This window comes from Coregonus clupeaformis, chromosome 31 (genome assembly GCF_020615455.1).
Source record: "Coregonus clupeaformis isolate EN_2021a chromosome 31, ASM2061545v1, whole genome shotgun sequence".
Lineage (NCBI taxonomy): Eukaryota > Metazoa > Chordata > Actinopteri > Salmoniformes > Salmonidae > Coregonus > Coregonus clupeaformis.
Window position 1 is genome coordinate 4179024 of NC_059222.1, and position 20595 is coordinate 4199618.

Below are 20595 nucleotides of genomic sequence, written 5' to 3' on the forward strand. Positions count from 1 at the left end.
TTGAGGAAGGCCCTTTCCTGTTTCAGCATGACAATGCCCCCGTGCACAAAGTGAGGCCTATACAGAAATGGTTTGTCGAGATTGGTGTGGAAGAACTTGACTGGCCTGCACAGAGCCCTGACCTCAACCCCATCGAACACCTTTGGGATGAATTGGAACACCAACTGCCAGCCAGGCCTAATCGTCCAACATCAGTGCCTGACCTCACTAATGTTCTTGTGTTTGAATGGAAGGAAGCAAGTCCCTGCAGCAATGTTCCAACATCTACTGGAAAGCCTTCCCAGAAGAGTGGAGGTTGTTATAGCAGCAAAGGGGGGACCAACTCCATATTAATGCCTATGATTATGGAATGAGATGTTCGACGAGCAGGTTTCCACATACTTTTGGTCATGTACTGTATCTCTGTTTGCTAGCAAGGTAGATAGCTAGCTAGCTAAATAGCAAAGACAACTTATTCCTGTCTGTAAATAGCCACCAACTAGCTAGGTATTGTTAGTTTGTTGTCAAATCGATGAATTCACTGGTGTCGCAACACAACAACAGAAACAACCGTCAGTTAGCCTACAATCTACGTTCTAGGCCAGGGGTCCGGAGCCTGCTTGTTTTCTGTTCTACCTGATAATTAATTGCACCCACCTGGTGTTTCAGGTCTAAATCGGTCCCTGATTACAGGGGAACAATGAAAAAATGCAGTGGAACTGGCTTTGTGGTCCAGAGTTGAGTCACTTCCTGGAGTAGCTCAACCTCCACATGTTATGTCTTGAGAATTCTCCCCATGAAACTCCATCTTAGCAAGATGGCAACGTGCAAAACGAGACTTCCTGATCTTCAAAATTCTATTGAGACTTCACATATGAATAAATGGTGTGACGTCATCGATGGGTTTGTCCATGTATACAGTATATACGGTCTATGACACAAACGCTGACATTGAAAAGTGATGGCCTTTCTTCAAGTCGGAGACTCACATTTCAGGCTCATTTCCCTGCACTGGCTTGATGTAAAATGGATAAACTCCTTCTAGTCTAACTGCTTAATTAGTATAGTACAGTGTCTTCAAACATCAGGAGCCTTGAGGTAAGTGCGGCTTGTTGGATGGCTCGTCAGGCTGACTGATTCATGCCGATGTGTGGTTCGGCTGTCATGGTTCACGATGTGTGCCACACCAGCCCTGGCTAAGATGAAAGGAGTCTCCACGGTGGCGGTCACCTCTCTCTCTCTTCCCCTGCTAGCATCCATGTCACAGGGCCTTGGCTCGCTCTCGATGTGTGCGCGTGCATGTGTTGGGTTCTATTTCAACCTTGCATTTGCTGTGGCTAAGAATATTATCCAATGTCATTTTTTCCCCTCCTAAATACTGGAATGTATCGGAAATGTAATGTATATTGCCTGACTGCAGTAGGTCAATTGTTCGCTGCATGCCAGAGTGCAGTGAAATTACAAGCTACGTTAAATTGCAAGCTACACTAATAATGGCGCCGGAGGGGATGGCTGCCATTTTACAGGCTCCTAAACAATTGTGCTATTTTGTGTGTTTTTTCATGTTGTTTGTAACTTGTTTTGTACATAATGTCTCTGCCATCATCACTTATGACCGAAAAGAACTTCTGGATATCAGAACATCGATTACTCACTTCGAACTGCCGGAGATTTTTTCTTTAATGAGTCGGACGCGAATGATTTACTGCTGCTACCGGACCAGGTTCAAATCACCGTCATTCGCATGAAGAGACGCCGCCGATACAGGGGACGCAGATCCGGGTGCCTTGTGAGAATTCGTCGGTGTGTGGGTAACCCGCCTCTACCATCTGTCCTATTGGCTAACGTGCAATCATGGGATAATAAACTGGATGAGCTCCGTTCGAGACTATCCCACCAACGGGACATAAGAAACTGTAATATCTTATGTTTCATCGAGTCGTGGCTGAACGACAACATGGATAATATACAGTTGGCTGGGTTTTCCGTGCATCGGCAAGACAGAACAGCTACATCTGGAGAGTTTTCATTTTATTTTTCGTAGCTGTATATTTACCACCACAAACCGATGCTGGAACTAAGACAGCACTCAACAAGCTGTATAAGGCCATAAGCAAAATAAAATGCTCATCCAGAGGCGGGCGGCACTATTTGTGGCTGTGGACTTTAATCCGTTTTAACTAATTTCTACCAGCATGTAACGTGTGCAACCAGAGAGAAGAAAAAAAAACTCTAGACCACCTTTACTCCACACACAGAGATACGTACAAAGCTCTCCCTCGCCCTCCATTTGGCAAATCTGAACATAATTGTATCCTCCTGATTCCTGCTTACAAGCAAAAAGTAAAGCAGGAAGTACAAGTGACTCGCTCAATACGGAAGTGGTCAGATGACGCAGATGCTAAGCTACAGGACTGTTTTGCTAGCACAGACTGGAATATGTTCCAGGATTCATCCGATGGTATTGAGGAGTATACCACATCAGTCACCGGCTTCATCAATAAGTGCATCGATGACGTCGTCCCCACAGTGACCGTACGCACATACCCCAACCAGAAGCCATGGATTACAGGCAACATCCGCACTGAGCTAAAGGGTAGAGCTGCCGCTTTCAAGGAGATGGACTCTAACCCGGACGCTTATAAGAAATCCCGGTATGCCCTCCGACGAACCATCAAACAGGCAAAGCTTCAATACAGGACTAAGATTGAATTCTACTATACCAGCTCTGATGCTCGTCGGATGTGGCAGGGCTTGCAAACTATTACGGACTACAAAGGGAAGCCCAGTCGCAAGCTGCGCAGTGACATGAGCCTACCAGACAAGCTAAATTACTTCTATGTGCGATGAAGCATGCATGAGAGCGCCAGCTGTTGCAGACGACTGTGTGATCACGGTCTCCGTAGCTGACGTGAGTAAGACCTTTTAAACAGGTCAACATTCACATTCAGATGGATTACCAGAACGTGTACTCAGAGCATGCGCTGACCAACTGGCAAGTGTCTTCACTGACATTTCCAACCTATCCCTGACCGAGTCTGTAATACCTATGTTTCAAACAGACCACCATAGTCCCTGTGCCCAAGAACGCCAAGGTAACCTGCCTAAATGACTACCGACCCGTAGCACTCACGTCTGTAGCCATGAATTGCTTTGAAAGGCTGGTCATGGCTCACATCAACACCATCATCCCAGAAACCCTAGACCCAAATCACATTTTATTGGCCACATGCGCCGAATACAACAGGTGTAGACATTACAGTGAAATTATTACTTACAGCCCTTAACCAACAATGCATAATTTTTTTTTTTGAAAAAGTAAAATAAAACAACAACAAAAAAGTGTTGAGAAAAAAAGAGCAGAAGTAAAATAAAATAACAGTAGGGAGGCTATATATACAGGGGGGTACCGGTGCAGAGTCAATGTGCGAGGGCACCAGGTAGTTGAGGTAATATGTACATGTCGGTAGCGTTAAAGTGACTATGCATAAATAATTAACAGAGTAGCAGCAGCGTAAAAAGATGGGGTGGGGGGACAGTGCAAATAGTTTGGGTAGCCATGATTAGGTGTTCAGGAGTCTTATGGCTTGGGGGTAGAAGCTGTTGAGAAGTCTTTTGGACCTAGACTTGGCACTCCGGTACCGCTTGCCGTGCGGTAGCAGAGAGAACAGTCTATGACTAGGGTGGCTGGAGTCTTTGACAATTTTGAGGGCCTTCCTCTGACACCGCCTGGTATAGAGGTCCTGGATGGCAGGAAGCTTGGCCCCAGTGATATACTGGGCCGTACGCACTACCCTCTGTAGTGCCTTGCGTTCTGAGGCCGAGCAGTTGCCATACCAGGCGGTGATGCAACCAGTCAGAATGCTCTCGATGGTGCAGCTGTATAATTTTTTGAGGATCTGAGGACCCATGCCAAATCTTTTCAGGGGGAATAGGCTTTGTCGTGCCCTCTTCACGACTGTCTTGGTGTGTTTGGACCATAATAGTTCGTTGGTGATGTGGACACCAAGGAACTTGAAGCTCTCAACCTGTTCCACTACAGCCCCGTCGATGAGAATGGGGGCGTGCTCAGTCCTCTTTTTTTCCCTGTAGTCCACAATCATCTCCTTTGTCTTGGTCACGTTGAGGGAGAGGTTGTTGTCCTGGCACGACACGGCCAGGTCTCTGACCTCCTCCCTATAGGCTGTCTCATCGTTGTCGGTGATCAGGCCTACCACAGTTGTGTCGTCGGCAAACTTAATGATGGTGTTGGAATCGTTCCTGGCCATGCAGTCATGGGTGAACAGGGAGTACAGGAGGGGACTGAGCACGCACCCCTGAGGGGCCCCCATGTTGAGGATCAGTGTGGCAGATGTGTTGTTACCTACCCTTACCACCTGGGGGCGGCCCGTCAGGAAGTCCAGGATCCAGTTGCAGAGGGAGGTGTTTAGTCCCAGGATCCTTAGCTTAGTGATGAGCTTTGAGGGCACTATGGTGTTGAATGCTGAGCTGTAGTCAATGAATAGCATTCTCATGTAGGTGTTCCTCTTGTCCAGGTGGGAAAGGGCAGTGTGGAGTGCAATAGAGATTGCATCATCTGTGGATCTGTTGGGGCGGTATGCAAATTGGAATGGGTCTAGTGTTTCTGGGATAATGGTGTTGATGTGAGCCATGACCAGCCTTTCAAAGCACTTCATGGCTACAGACGTCAGTGCTACGGGTCGGGTTATTTGTACGTTTCTTATGCATGCAATGTGTAGGAATAACAAATTGGATAATATAACTTGAAGTAGTTATTTGATCTTCACCCTTCAAGCTCCTAGACACTAGCTGCATTCATTATTTTTTAAAGTACAGAAACATTTCTGAGTACCAACAATGGAAACGATAAAAACGTAAAAAATGTGTATTTTTTATCCAAAGTCATTATGGTATAGAGAGCTCTGAATTGCCTCAAAAACACTGTCTCGTGGCTCCATTGCCATTTAACTACAAATACAGTATCTACCAGGGAAATTAATTCTAGATACCTAAGTATTATCATGGTAATTTTAAAGGAGCAAAGGCACCGTGAAAGCCGGCAAGTGTATCCAAACCACTGATATGCTCTCCTACATTAAGTATTCCTCTTTGATCCCTGCTGGAGTCCTGGGTGCCTCTGGGATATGATGGAATGTTTTATTACAGTTGCCGAATACGCTCTGTGAGGTTGCCCGAGACAGTTGGCTTCACCCTGCTTTACGTATTTGCGGATTTCCACTCCCTCTCAGACCGGAATCCATTTTCATTAAAAAGAAAGTCGGAGCCCTGGCCCATTTCTCGGAGTGCTCGTGTCATGTCCTGGACAGAAATATAGTGTGAGGCGTCCTTATTAACCGAAAGTTATTTTTATTCACGCCAGAGGAGACTGGTGAGGGGAGGACAGCAATGTGTTTGATACCACTCCGTTCTTGCCATTCAAACCATTAGAACGAGCCTGTCCTCCAATTTAAAGTGACACCAGCCACCACTGATCCACACTTCCCCTTCTGGCTATTTCTCTGTCAATAAGCACTGTGAAACATACATGTAGAATAAAACAGTTGGCAGTATACATTTATGCCGGTAACAGCATGGGATATGCTATTGGAGTAATCTTTTTAGAGGGAAGTTGGAGGAATAGACCTTGGTTTTAGTTGAGAACGGAGGGAGGGTGCCAGATCAGATGATCCACTCCATGGGCAAGCCTATGCTCTTGCTTCAGGTCGAACACAAAAAAAATGCCCAGTTTATACCTGGTTCTAACTTGCGCACTTTGTCCTGATCTTGTCCACATTCTGATTGTGCCCACATTTTAGACAGGTGTAGACAATCAAAGACACGTTGTGATCCGATTGTGATCAGATCATCCTAACCACCTCCGGAGGTAGTCAGACACGCATTGTGTCTGGAAATCTTGCAAGTGTAGACAGATCTGGACAGGGAAACCATTTAAATCATAATTATTCCGCCCTCTAAAATCATTGACAGGTGGCACCATTGACTGATTACAATAAATAAATAAATATGATTTTGAAAGAATAGCTGTGAAACAATTTGCGTAAAGTAAGGGACCAGGAAATCTGGTCACAATGCAGACTCAGTGGATGGATAACAGACACATTTTTATACCATGTGTAGACACATTTCTGGAAATGTGGGCACAGTCAGAGTAGACACGATCATGACAAAGGACCCATGTTAGCACCAGGTATAAACAGAGCTAAAGGCTGGGCATACTTCAGAAAATAGCCTGCACTTGTTTCAGGGTAATCCACAACAGCTGGCATGTGTGTACGAATATATGTGTGTGCGTGAGTGCATGAGTGGGTGAGTATGGGTGCGCATGTGTAAACAAATGTGTATTTGTATGCACACATTTGTGTCTGTCTGTGTTTGTGGTGTGTGTTTGTGTGCCTGATTGCGTGCGTGAGTGCGCAGGTGTGTGTGTGTAGTGGGGAGGCCAGCTGGGCCAGCTGTGGATCTGGTGGCCTAGATAAGAGGACGGGTGACACTGGCCACCTTCATGAGGTGCCAGCAAGTTAGAGTCAGGGTTATGGCTTGATGCTTAGTGGGACAATCTGATACTACAGACAAGAAACCATTAATCAGCAGCTAAATGCTCCATATAAGAGGTGTGTCCTGTGTGACAGTTGCTAGAGTATTGTGCTTGCAAAGCCAAGGGTTGTGGGTTTGATTGCTGCTGGGGCCATCTATATGAAAATGTATGCACACGTGACTTTAAGTAACTTTGGATAGAAGCATCCGCTATCTTGCCCTCTAAAATCATTGACAGGTGGCGTCATTAGCCTCGTTTATACCGGGTGCTAACATGCATCCTTTGTCCTGATCCTGTCCACATTCTGATTGTGCCCACATTTTTAGAAAGCGTTTCTGTCAAATAAATTGCATACAAGGAGGGGCCAGGAAATCTGGTCACAATCCGTACACAGTGGATAGATAAGAGATACATTTGAATATATCCTTTTTCTCTTTAAATGTGTCATCCTCAGAGGAGAGGTAGAGAGAGTGTTTCCACTGAAGGGACACTGAGAGCCTCCACAGCCCGAGGGAAAGACAGATTAAGGTGGAGAGCTTTAATATTTTAGATGAAAACGTATTGTGGCTCGCTCTCTCCCACTCCCTCTCCCTCAGTAGTGTGAATCTCTCTTGCTGAAGGGTAGATGCCCTTGTCCAGAGCTTGCCAGTCTACACAGTGTGACAGCTCAGCTCTAAGAGCAGAGGTCACTCCATGTGAATGTAGATGAATGTGGCCTCAGTGTAATTGAGTGAGTGTGTGTGTGTGTGTGTGCGTGTGCATGCGTGCGCATATGAGTAGCAAGGGTTAGAGCTGGGCCAGATGGGGCATGCAGGTGTCTTGCATGGTGTCTGCCTGTCTACTTCTCTATTTGTCTGTGTGTGTGTCTGACTAGTCTATACAGTGCATTTGGAAAGTATTCAGACCCCTTGACTTTTTCCACATTTTGTTACGTTACAGCCTTATTCAAAAATTGATTAAATTCATGTTTTTCCTCATCAATCTACATACAGTACCCCATAATGACAAAGTGAAAACAGGTTTTTACAGAAATACCTTATTTGCTTAAGTATTCAGACCCTTTGCTATGAGATTCGAAATTGAGCTCAAAAACATCCTGTTTCCATTGATCATCCTTGAGATGTTTCTACAACTTGATTGGAGTCCACCTGTGGTAAATTCAATTGATTGGACATGATTTGGAAAGGCACACACCTGTATATATAAGGTCCCACAGTTGACAGTGCATGTCATAGCAAAAGCCATGAGGTCGAAGGAATTGTCTGTAGAGCTCTGAGACAGGATTGTGACGAGGCACAGATCTGGGTAATGGTACCAAAAAATTTCTGCAGCATTGAATGTCCCCAAGAACATAGTGGCCTCCATCATTCTTAAATGGAAGAAGTTTTGAACCACCAAGACTCTTCGTAGAGCTGGCCGCCTGGCCAAACTGAGCAATGGGGGGAGAAGGGCATTGGTCAGGGAGGTGACCAAGAACCCAATGGTCTCTCTGACAGAGCTCCAGAGTTAATCTGTGGAGATGGCAGAACGTTCCCTGTAGCTCAGTTGGTAGAGCATGGTGCTTGCAACGCCAGGGTTGTGGGTTCGTTTCCCACGGGGATATGAAAATTGTATGCACTCACTAACTGTAAGTCGCTCTGGATAAGAGCGTCTGCTAAATGACTAAAATGTCAAATGAAATGTAAAAATGTTCTAGAAGGACAACCATCTCTGCAGCACTCCACCAATCAGGCCTTTATGAAAAGAGTGGCCAGACGGAAGCCACTCTTGAGTAAAAGGCACATGACAGCCTGCTTGGAGTTTGCCAAAAGGCACCTAAAGGACTCTCAGACCATTAGAAACCAGATTCTCTGGTCTGATGAAACCAAGATTGAACTATTTGGCCTGAATGCCAAGCGTCACGTGTGGAGGAAACCTGGCACCATCCCTACGGTGAAGCATGGTGGTGGCAGCATCATGCTGTGGGGATGTTTTTCAGCGGCAGGGTCTGGGACACTAGTCAGGATCGAGGCAAAGATGAACAAAGCAAAGTAGAGAGAGGTCCTTGATGAACATTTGCTCCAGAGCACTCAGAACCTCAGACTGGAGCGAAAGTTCAACTTCCAACAGGAAAACGACCCTATGCACACAGCCAAGACAATGCAGGAGTGGCTTTGGGACAAGTCTCTGAATGTCCTTGAGTGGCCCAGCCAGAGCCGAGACTTGAACCCGATCGAACATCTCTGGAGAGACCTGAAAATAGCTGTGCAGCGATGCTCCCCATCCAACCTCACAGAGCTTCTGCAGAGAAGAATGGGAGAAACTCCCCAAATACAGGTGTGCCAAGCTTGTAGCGTCATACCCAACAAAGTATTGAGTAAAGGATCTGAATACTTATTTGAATGTGATATTTCAGTTTTTTATTTTTAATACATGTGCAAAAATTCTAAAAACCTGTTTTTGCTTTGTCATTATGGGGTATTGTGTGCAGATTGATGAGGAGAAAAAACTATATCATCCATTTTAGAATAAGGCTGTAATGTAACAAAATGTGGAAAATGTCAAGGGGTCTGAATACTTTCTGAATTGACAGCATCTGGTTGACAGCACTGCATGACAATGATCTACGAGCCCAGGTTATTTTCACACATCGGCGCCTCAGACAGGTGTCAGAAAATCTATATGTTGTCGTTTCTATTGCAATATTTGACCTGTTATCCTGTGTCACCTATCATAGCAGCTTAAGACAAAGGATTCAATACTGGACATGGATGTAGGCTGTGATATATGATACATGTCCAATGGGCCTGGCAGCTTGTGAATCCTGACTAAGAGGATTAGGCTTGACAAGCACCCTCTACATGCTTGTGAGGTCCACATCTCTGGTGCCAGCGAGCTCCATTATACATGACAAACCTATAAAATGGCCACAATGGGGCGCTCCCTAAAGGCTTGGAGGACCATTTGCAGCAGTGGTGGTAGGTTTGCCAAGTATTGTGGGTTCAATTCCTGCTGGGGCCACCTATACCAAAATGCACACATGACTGTACATTTCTTTGGAATAAAGCGTCTGCTAAATGGCATAACATATTATATTTATATCATCATTATTATTATGAACATTCGCAGCAGCACACCACCGACAGACTGGCAATCCTACTATCGAAATGAGAAAGAGTTCTGGCAAGAGCAAAGCCAAAACCACTTTGTTAGCCATTTGTTTTCTTGTGCAGGTAAAATACCTGCATTTTTTAAAAGACAGTTTTGACCATCTACACTTAGTGTACCAAACATTAGGAACACCTTCATAATATTGAGTTGCACCCCCGTTCTGCCCTCAGAACAGCCTCAATTCGTCGGGGCTGGGCTCTACAAGGTGTCAAAATCGTTCCACAGGGATGCTGGCCCATGTTGACTCCAATGCTTCCCACAGTTGTGTCAAGTTGGCTGGATGTCCTTTGGATGGTGGACCATTATTGATACACATGGGAAAAGGTTGAGCATGAAAACCCAGAAGCGTCACAGTTCTTGACACAAACCGGTGTGCCTGGCACCTACTACCATACCCCGTTCAATGGCACTTCAATTGTTTACAGACAGATTATTTCACTTATTATTCACTGTATCACAACTCCAGTGGGTCAGAGGTTTACATACACTATGTTGATTATGCCTTTAAACAGCTTGGAAATTACAGAAAATAATGTCATGGCTTTAGAAGCTTCTGATAGGCTACTTGAGATCATTTGAGTCAATTGGAGGTGTACCTGTGGATGTATTTCAAGGCCTACCTTCAAACTCATGCCTCTTTGCTTGACATCATGGGAAAATCAAAAGAAATCAGCCAAGACCTCAGAAAAAAATTGTAGACCTCCACAAGTCTGGTTCATCCTTGGGAGCAATTTCCAAATGCCTGAAGGTACCACGTTAATCTGTACAAACAATAGTATGCAAGTATAAACACCATGGGACCACGCAGCTGTCATACCGCTCAGGAAGGAGACACGTTCTGTCTCCTAGAGATAAACGTACTTTGGTGCGAAAAGTGCAAATCAATCCCAGAACAACAGCAAAGGGCTTTGTGATGGCCACTCCAATACCTTGACTTTGTTGTCCTTAAGCCATTTTGCCACAACTTTGGAAGTATGCTTGGGGTCATTGTCCATTTGGAAGACCCATTTGCGACCAAGCTTTAACTTCCTGACTGATGTGTTGAGATGTTGCTTCAATATATTCACAAAATGTTCCTTCCTCATGATGCCATCTATTTTGTGAAGTGCACCAGTCCCTCCTGCAGCAAAGCACCCCCACAGCATGATGCTGCCACCCCCGTGCTTCACGGTTGGGATGGTGTTCTTCGGCTTGCAAGCATCCCCCTTTTTCCTTCAAACATAACAATGGTCATTATGGCCAAACAGTTCTATTTTTGATTCATCAGACCAGAGGACATTTCTCCAAAAAGTATGATCTTTGTCTGCATGTGCAGTTGCAAACCGTAGTCTGGCTTTTGTATGGCGGTTTTGGAGCAGTGGCTTCTTCCTTGCTGAGCGGCCTTTCAGGTTATGTCGATATACGACTAATTTTACTGTGGATATAGATACTTTTCTCCAGCATCTTCACACGGTCCTTTGCTGTTGTTCTGGGATTGATTTGCACTTTTCGCACCAAAGTACGTTCATCTCTAGGAGACAGAACGTGTCTCCTTCCTGAGCGGTATGACAGCTGCGTGGTCCCATGGTGTTTATACTTGCATACTATTGTTTGTACAGATGAAAGTGGTACCTTCAGGCATTTGGAAATTGCTCCCAAGGATGAACCAGACTTGTGGAGGTCTACAATATATTTTCTGAGGTCTTGGCTGATTTCTTTTGATTTTCCCATGATGTTAAGCAAAGAGGCACTGAGTTTGAAGGTAGGCCTTAAAATACATCCACAGGTACACCTCTAATTGAGTCAAATTATGTAAATTAGCCTATCAGAAGCTTCTAAAGCCATGACATTATTTTCTAGATTCTTCCAAGCTGTTTAAAGGCACAGTCAACTTAGTGTATGTAAACTTCTGACCCACTGGAATTGTGATACAGTGAATTATAAGTGAAATAATCTGTCTGTAAACAATTTTTGGAAAGATTCCTTGTGTCATGCACAAAGTATATGTCCTAACCGACTTGCCAAAACTATAGTTTGTTAACAAGAAATTTGTGGAGTGGGTGAAAAACAAGTTTTAATGACTCCAACCTAAGTGTATGTAAACTTCCAACTTCAACTGTATATCCCTTATTTATTTTCTTTCCAAAACACTTGAGCATACTGTCTCTGACCAACTTTCCCGTTATCGCTTTCAGAACGATCTTCTTGACCCTAACCAGTCAGGCTTCAAGGTGGCTCACTCGAGAACGCATTCCTCTGTGTCACAGACACTCTCCACTCTGCCAAAGCTGACTGCTCTCATCCTCCACACAAGCTCACAGAATGGGACCGCCAAGTGCTGAAGTGCGGAAAGATAATCTGTCTTCAGTTGTAACTCTCACTACAGAGTTACAATCTGCCTCTGGAAGCAACATCAGCACAATAATTGTTCGTCGGGAGCTTCATGAAATGGGTTTCCATGGCCGAGCAGCCGCACACAAGCCTAAGATCACAATGCGCAATGCCAAGCATCGGCTGGAGTGGTGTAAAGCTCGCCACCATTGGACTCTGGAGCATTTTGACGGGAGTGAAGAGGCAACTCCGGGATGCTGATCTTCTAGGCAGAGTTGCAAAGAAAAAGCCATATCTCAGACTGGCCAATGAAAATAAAAGATTCAGATGGGGCAGTCTGAGATATGGCTTTTTCTTTGCAACTCTGCCTAGAAGGTCAGCATCCCAGAGTCGCCTCTTCACTGTTGACGTTGAGACTGGTGTTTTGCGGGTACTATTTAATGAAGCTGCCAGTTGAGGACCTGTGAGGTGCCTGTTTCTCAAACTAGACACCCTAATGTATCTGTCCTCTTGCTCAGTTGTGCACCGGGGCCTCCCACTCCTCTTTCTATTCTGTTTAGAGCCAGCTGTTCTGTGAAGGGAGTAGTACACAGCGTTGTACGAGATTTTCAGTTTCTTGGAAATTTCTCGCATGGAATAGCCTTCATTTCTCAGAACAAGAATAGACTGATGAGTTTCAGAAGAAAGTTATTTGTTTTCTGGCCATTTTGAGCCTGTAATCGAACCCACAATTGCTGATGCTCCAGGTACTCAACTAGTCTCAAGAAGGCCAGTTTTATTGCTTATTTAATCAGCACAACAGTTTTCAGCTGTGCTAATATAATTGCAAAAGGGTTTTCTAATTATCAATTAGCCTTTTAAAATGATAAACTTGGATTAGCAAACACAATGTACCATTGGAACACAGGACTGATGGTTGCTGATAATGGGCCTCTGTACGCCTATCTAGATATTCCATAAAACATCAGCCGTTTCCAGATACAATAGCCATTTACAACATTAACAATGTCTACACTGTATTTCTGATCAATTTGATGTTATTTTAATGGACAAAAAATTTGCTTTTCTTTCGAAAACAAGGAATTTTCGAAGTGACCCCAAACTTTTGAATGGTAGTGTACTTCAAAACATACTTCCTTTTGATTTATTGTTTTACTATCTGTTTTGACATGTATTAATGTGTTATTCAATGTATTTATATTGTCTAAAAGCAGTAAGGCCAAATTCAATGTTTTATCAAATAATGTTTTAATATTTTTTGGTACACCTTCAACAGCACCGCCATTTTGGTTGCATATGCCCTAAATATTTTGCTGTGCAACCTGCCATTTTATTTTGGGAGTACGGTGTGCTAAGAAAAACAATCCCAGATAATAATTATTGTAATGATTATGCTTCGCTGTACTGTCTTTTGAGAGTGCCCTAGAGATAAAAGCGAGTGCAGATTTGTAACTGTCATTGTTGTTCCATTACTACAGTGAAAAAATATTGTTTCTAGAACAAACAGGTACAAATATATGACCCATATTACCGGCGCGATGTTTTTTTCTTTTCTTACTATCATGAATTGGCTTTACATTCATAAACCATTTCGTGGGCTGTTCCAAAACCACTCGCGGACATTTGTTTACACCTTCTTCAGTCATGTAACCTCTTTAGCTAGCTAGCTAGCTAACAACCTTGTTACTTAATTACCAGTATATCCAAACATTTGGGGGCACAGAAAGTAGCAACGTGCATGCTCCGCCCACCTGAGGAGCTGTATTTTTCAGCCATCTATTTCCTGCCATCTATTTCAGCCATCTATTTCCTTTGAGGGGTGCAAAATCCACTTGTCACTTAAAGCTGCAATAATTTAACTTTTTTTTATTTATTCTTATTTTCAAAAGCTCCAATAAGTCGCTAGTGGTCATCCAATGTGATGCATCAGTAACAATAGTGCGCCCCTAGCCTGTCTGACATCCGCTGTATTCAGTTGTATTTATTTTCCCAGTCGGGTCGGCTTTACCTGCCGGATTTTGTGGCCCGCACAATGAGTGATGTGTTTTCTGTCAGTGAGGAGGCAGTGTGATAGCTAGCTGAGCCCATGGCCAACACTTGGCTAATGGCTAACAGAAATAGCTAGTTTACAGACATGGAAAACACAAGGGGCAAACGACTTGACCCAGCAGCAACGACTCCTCCATCTAAGCTAATGAAACAGAGAAATTTGGATAGCAGACAGGCAAAAAGGGAAAGCGATAGAGCCCGGGCCAAGACGAAAGTAAAACTCGGCTTTGCATTCACCCACTGGCGAGAACTAAGGATTTGCTGAAAAGGTAAGACATAGCTAGCTAGATAATATATCTTACTAGATATAAAGTGAAATGTTGCTTTTTTGTTTTAAATATGTATGCCAGTAATATTTTGGTTTACTTGATTTTATTGTTTTCAAGCCACGGGTCCAATAGTTCGTGTTAGCTTGCTTGCTTTTTTTTTTTTGGGGGTAGATCAGCTTTAACATTGCAGATAGATTGTAACTTCCATCAATGTAATTGTCTGCATCACTTCCAATCCCCCATATGTATTTTTTCTCGCAAATATATATATATCAATACATATACATACATACACATACATATACACATACATACATATATACATATCCTTTAAAAAATATATATATATTTCCCTTTATTACTTTCCAACCCCACCACCCCTTCCGTAATTGGAGTAAACTAGTGAACAACAACGCTTAGCCCTCTACTTCCAGCATATACATACTATATACACACCTTATAGACACAGTCAATTTTACAATAATTCTACCTTGCTTGTTTTTACTCCTGAACTTCCTCTACCCTCAACCTATCCGATCATTTCCATGATGTCCATCCGGTTTGCCTCTATATGCCATATCTTTCCAACTGTGCTCTTTCACAAAAGCGCTCAACCTATAACCTATATACTTATTATGGACACATTATGCTTTACATTAGTTATCTTGTTGTTATTGGTTGATGTTAATTGTTATTAGTCCCATCCTTCAGCTCCATTCAACACCTCCCATCTATCTCTTAACACCATCCATATTGGATTTATATTTGCCATATATTTTTCAACTGTACTGTGATGTTTCACAAAAGTTCTGAACCCTTCTATTCTCATTGTTTCTACAGATTGTAAATTGAAAATAAACATTTTTGTATTATTATATTATTGATCGATTGCCGTAGTAGCTTGTTAGCAGACTGCGACATTGGTTTGTTTCATTTGAATATAAAATGTCACTTCAATAGTTAGTCGTAACTAGCTACCTTGTGTGTGTATAATGTTACTTGACCTTGTGTTACATTTATGATGTCTGTGGTTTGAAAACCACACAGATCTTTGCTAGCTAGCTTGCTACTTAAGTTCACACAAGTGTACTGGCACGGAATAGCCACAAAGCCCAGTTCAGATACATAAGATGAGGCAGCGGTTTGTTTGATCTGAACGTCTCATGTCGTTGGCTGGAGTATTCAAGATTCAACATGTCAACTTTAGCCAAAGTCTTGCAACGAGATGGATCCATTTAGCCATTCAAAGAACAGTGCACTAACATTCTGTGTTCAGCTAGGCAGCTAACTAGCTAGCCAAGTAGAGAGCTAGCAAGCTATTTTTCTGTATATAGCTAACCTGGTTTGCTAACAGGCTTGGTTCTTCCTGGGAAGTGTGAACCTACAGAGTATCAGAATTATTGTTGAAAGAGGTGGGCCTACAACCAAACATATAAACATATAAATAAGGGAAGTTTTTGTGGGCAACAATAAACTTGTGTGAGAAACAGTAATTGGGCATTTTTTACTAACCTGTTCTCCTTTCCTGGATATCTATGCTCTTGACTGTTTACACTTCAAATTAGCTGACCTACAGGTGGGTAGATATCCAGAAAGACGGATGGACTACCCTTGTGTAAATACAGAACAAAACAAGTCGGTCCGATTACACAGATCAGGTCAAATAGTTTTATTAGAGAGATAAACATGAATACAAGGTAGTATCTGTAACATTCCTCAAAATAACAAAAGCACAGTGTAAGGGAAACATTCTGATAAAGTACTGAACTGATATCACCCAGACCAAGGACAAATTCACAAAAAAAGGACTTGCAAAGATATCACCAAATGGAGTATTTTTCCTAATTGGGATCCAAATTAAGAATAAAGTTCAGTGTAGTCGTGGAAAGTGTTAACCTGTTATGTAAATATACTTGGTAATTTAGAAATTGAATATTGCATTGGTGAAATGGCAGCAGTTGTGTGTTGTAAGGTGTAGGAGTCTCCCTACAATTAATGCAGTTGCATCAGCGAGGTTGTCAGGAGACCCTGGGATAGCTGTACGGTACTCCATGATGTCAAAAATCACTCCAAGTAGATGGGAAGCAGCCAGCTCCAGCATCGCTCCCCTTTCTTCAAAGGACAGCTCTTGCAATTTAGCCTGTAATGATAAGAAAAAAAGCAGCATGAAATTACAGAATGCAGCCAAATGCTGTGTGATATGATAATAATGTTGTGAAACGGGTAAACAGTTCCACAGATGAAATATTTTTACTAACCTTAATCTTGGCCAGCCTCTCTTCTTGCAGTCGGGCAGCACTTTTCAAGGTCTTCCTGTCCAATTATTTTTGCAGCCGTGCTTGTGCCCCTGGACGGCTCTTCAAACTGGAATATTACAGAAAATACATATGCACAACACTTATTAGGATTGTATTTTAATGTTCACTACATGGTATTTTATGTATAACCAATAAAGATTTTCATGCAGACTTCTACAATCCAAACATATCTTCATAGCCATAGCTCCTGAGAATGAAGGGGCCATCCAAGTAATGTTATTAGCTAGCTTGTATAGCTAGGAGTCAGAAGGGCAAAGGTTTGAATGCATGCAAAGGTTATTTTCCATGAATGCAGAGCTATGATAGTCAAAATTACACTTCTACAATCAATACACAATATCTTCATAGCCAATCAAGGGGCCATCCCAGTATTGTTATTAACTATCTAGCTAGTGTAGGAGTCAGAAGGGCAAAGGACTTGCCAAAGCCAAGGTTATTGTTCCATGAATGCAGAGCTATGATAGTCAAAATTCATTATTTTACACCGCTATTGATACGCAAGTGTGATAACTAATGTACTAAAGCTATTGTCATCTTGCTATCTTGTACCAGGCAGGGAAATTCACGGTAGCTATTATCAACCATGTACTGCTACCTAACGGTGTTCCATAAACATTTTGCCTAACTGCAGCATTCAAACAAGGCTGCAATGAAAACTAACGTGACTATGTTAGAATAAAAATCTGGGGTGTTAGCTACGTTTCTATTCAAGCATTGATTGACATGGTAATATGAAAAAACTGACCCTTCTGACGCTGTACATCACGACGTAAGGTCAACACGCATTATGCTACTCATTGGATACCGTACTGAGTCTTTCCACCAGGGGAAGCGATTCTCTCGCAGTTTAAAACCATGCTTAATTAACCATATACACTTGTAAAAAACAGTCATTATTCATGATTTTCGTTTAAATGAACATTAGTATTAATATTATTATGGCTAATATTAAACACATTTTTCATGAGTAGGGTGCTAATAGCAATGTGGTCATCAATAACACACACTGAATCAATCAATAATGAATTGCAGAATGCAGAATCTTAAAAAGAATACCACTGCGCCAAACTGCATTTACACAAGCAAACCTGTCACCTGCTGACAAAGAGCTTTCGTTTTTTTGCTCTCACGTTTGCTTTGTTCACATGTTTTGAAATACCTTTGCTGTGCCAATTTATTCACGAGTGCTGTGTGTTCAATAATTGTCAAATCTCATGTGTGCAATAACGCATGTGAATAACGCATGTCCTAAATTCCCACGTGTGCTATCTATTAAACTCATTTGCAAATGACATGCTCTAACCCAAATTGAGACGCGACATTCCTGCGTGCCTCTCTTTCTGCTCTTGATTGTGCACAGGTGAAGAAAATGAACGGGACTCCCTAAAAGACCAAAGTGCACAGTCAGTTCGGTGACCTTTTACAGCATGTCACCAAACTGAAATAGTTAAATGTTTTTGGACCATTGGTTTCCCTGTTAACAGGTACTGACAGGAAGCACGAGCCACCTTCCTCAGGCTCCTCCCTGCCTTCACCTCATCTTTAGCAGCCTGTAGCTGTTCTGGGTCGTAGCGGAGCCTTTTCTTGGGCTCTTGTTGGGCCTTTCCCTTTCTCTCCCTGGGTGAGGATCAAAGCTTGGCAAATGGCCGACAACAACCAGATCCTCTTACCCACAGGGGGGCTGTGCCGGTCTTGACACCTTAATACTGCCATAAATTAGAGAGGAGGAGAATCTATCTCTGGCATTCTAGTATGGTGAAAGGAATGCCTTTGTTTCAGATACTTTTTGCAGCCCAAAAACTTCAACATCCAACAATATATTTCAACATCCAAACATTGGGAATGATGAGAAATGGAAAATGGAAAATTAATGTCTATTTTGTGATGTCATTAAAACTGGTACAAAGGCATTATAACGAAAACAGTGTGACTTGAAGAGTTTTTACACTGTCAATATCAGGGTTACATCCTTTACCTTGTGTAGAAAATATCAAGGAGGAAGACAATGTTTTCGTGAAGATAGGAATGTGATTTTAGCTTTTTAACAAAATCATAGTGATGATAATACTGTTGCCTCGTAACTAGCCACACCCGAGGGAGCTCAGAGAGCGTGTCAGTATGACGGAAACCCCCCTCTTTACCAGAGTGCATAAAAGATTGAGATATGAATTATCAGATCAGACTAAACAGACCTCAAGCTGCAGCTTTTGTCCATATTGGTCCCGACCCTGAAAATCAACAAGAGGTGAAGACGACAAAGTTGCCTCCACTAACGATCAATGTAATGGCTGAGTAGCTGTTCTAAGTACTGTATCTAAGAAGGTGAATTTAAGTGGGACCATCCTGTTACTCTCTTCAAAGCATCGTCTACTACACTGCTCTCATCACCCCACAGGGGCTCATCGACACGGCTGATTAGCCGTCCTCAGAAGACCACTTCCAGAACGAGTGAAAGTAAACAGAAAACTAAGAAGAAGGACATTTTGACCTCTTGTGGACAATCTGAGCCTTACATATAAAAGGCAATCCGAAAGAGAAGGCCCAATCGTCCCCTTCCCACGAAGGCCTGGGTCCAACAGAGATACACGACGATGACCTCCAACATGTAAATACATGCATTGTTTTTCTTCCCAAACGGGCGGCAGTCCCGGGCAATGTATTAGGATTACTGTGAGCATAGGTCCATGTGTATCCAAGTGTTTTCTCTCTCTCTCTTTAACTCGCAATCTTTTGTAACAAGTGTCATATTGTGTTAGTCCGCTAGGGACCCGCTTTCATTGTATTAAGTTTCTAATCCCTACCTATACCGTGTACGTGTTTGTAGCTTGTGTTATCATTTTTAATTAGTTTGTAAATAAATAATTACATCAATTTGTGTGGTACGGAATGATCAGTAAGACCTGGGTTCGTGCAGACTTAAAGAGCCTACGACTTTCAGAATGAGACTGATATGAGGTAAATTATTAATAAATGACTGTTAAATGATAAGCGATATCTAGATATCTTTAGAGTTAATTCGGGAAACGGTAACTCGTTAAACTACTTTTCCTGTGGTGCCCCAAATTCATAATGAGTTAATTGTTACATGATTAATTTAATCTAGTAACAATTAAACATAGTAGGTAATTATTCGATAAATAATAGTAATCACAAGAATGATAGTCACGTCACGACATTTTGGAGCCCCCGTGCGAGGAGTCTAAGATAGAACTAGGCCTTACTGTTGAATTCAGTCCATAGGAATTGTGTAGCAAGATACGTTGTGCACCAATAGCGCTGTAGGCAGGATTGTTGTTGAGAGTGGTGTGTGTGGGGTCCCTTTTCCTCCAGATACTAGTAGGGAGAGATTGACTCCGGTGTTGTATATCTGACGAAAGGTCAGTGTGTAGGGGATTTACTGAATGCTACGAGCTAAGACATATGAGCCAGCAAATGCAGTTATCAAGAGAAATAGACAAAGTTGATCAACCGTGGTACTATTTCTATCTCTCGCTGTTCAGAAGCGAGTAGACTCGGTCAGTATACATTTCTTGAGCTAGGACATATGGGCCAGTCAATTAAAGAAATGTGAGAAAATATAGTTGTTGGCCGAAGCAAAGTATTATCTCTCCGTCTATCGCGCTTCGGTAGCGTGAGTAAGACCAATGGCAAAAACATTTATTTTATGTTTCTGCGTGTTCCGGTAAAACATTGCTAGCAAAATAATCGCTGAAAGGGTTAACGTGAGCCCTATACCAACTTCCTGAAGACAGGATAGACACAGATATTGAAATGCCTGATGCTTTTGCTAAACGTTCCCTTGAGTTACCACCAGCTATTCAAAATCAAATTCAGTACGAGGGACCAATGACTGTTGATCTTAGCGTACTGAATGAAGCACTAGTTGACCCGATTGGCTATAAACCAAAAGATTGGTCTGTCACCCACTCTTGGACGGTGCCCAACAGTATCCTGACTGTTACCA

General features: G+C 42.7%; 1 protein-coding gene and 1 long non-coding RNA gene across 2 annotated transcripts in view; one reads left to right on the top strand and one right to left on the bottom strand.

The window, feature by feature from the left end:
- LOC121547935 (pro-neuregulin-3, membrane-bound isoform-like) overlaps nucleotides 1-20595 on the top strand; it is a 472942-nt gene that overhangs the window by 32227 nt on the left and 420120 nt on the right. The window lies entirely within an intron of this gene.
- LOC121547157 lies at nucleotides 15968-16671 on the bottom strand. The gene is made up of 2 exons (XR_005996494.1): nucleotides 16572-16671; nucleotides 15968-16453 (listed from the first exon to the last, which is right to left on the bottom strand). It is a non-coding gene; the product is annotated as an uncharacterized LOC121547157 (long non-coding RNA).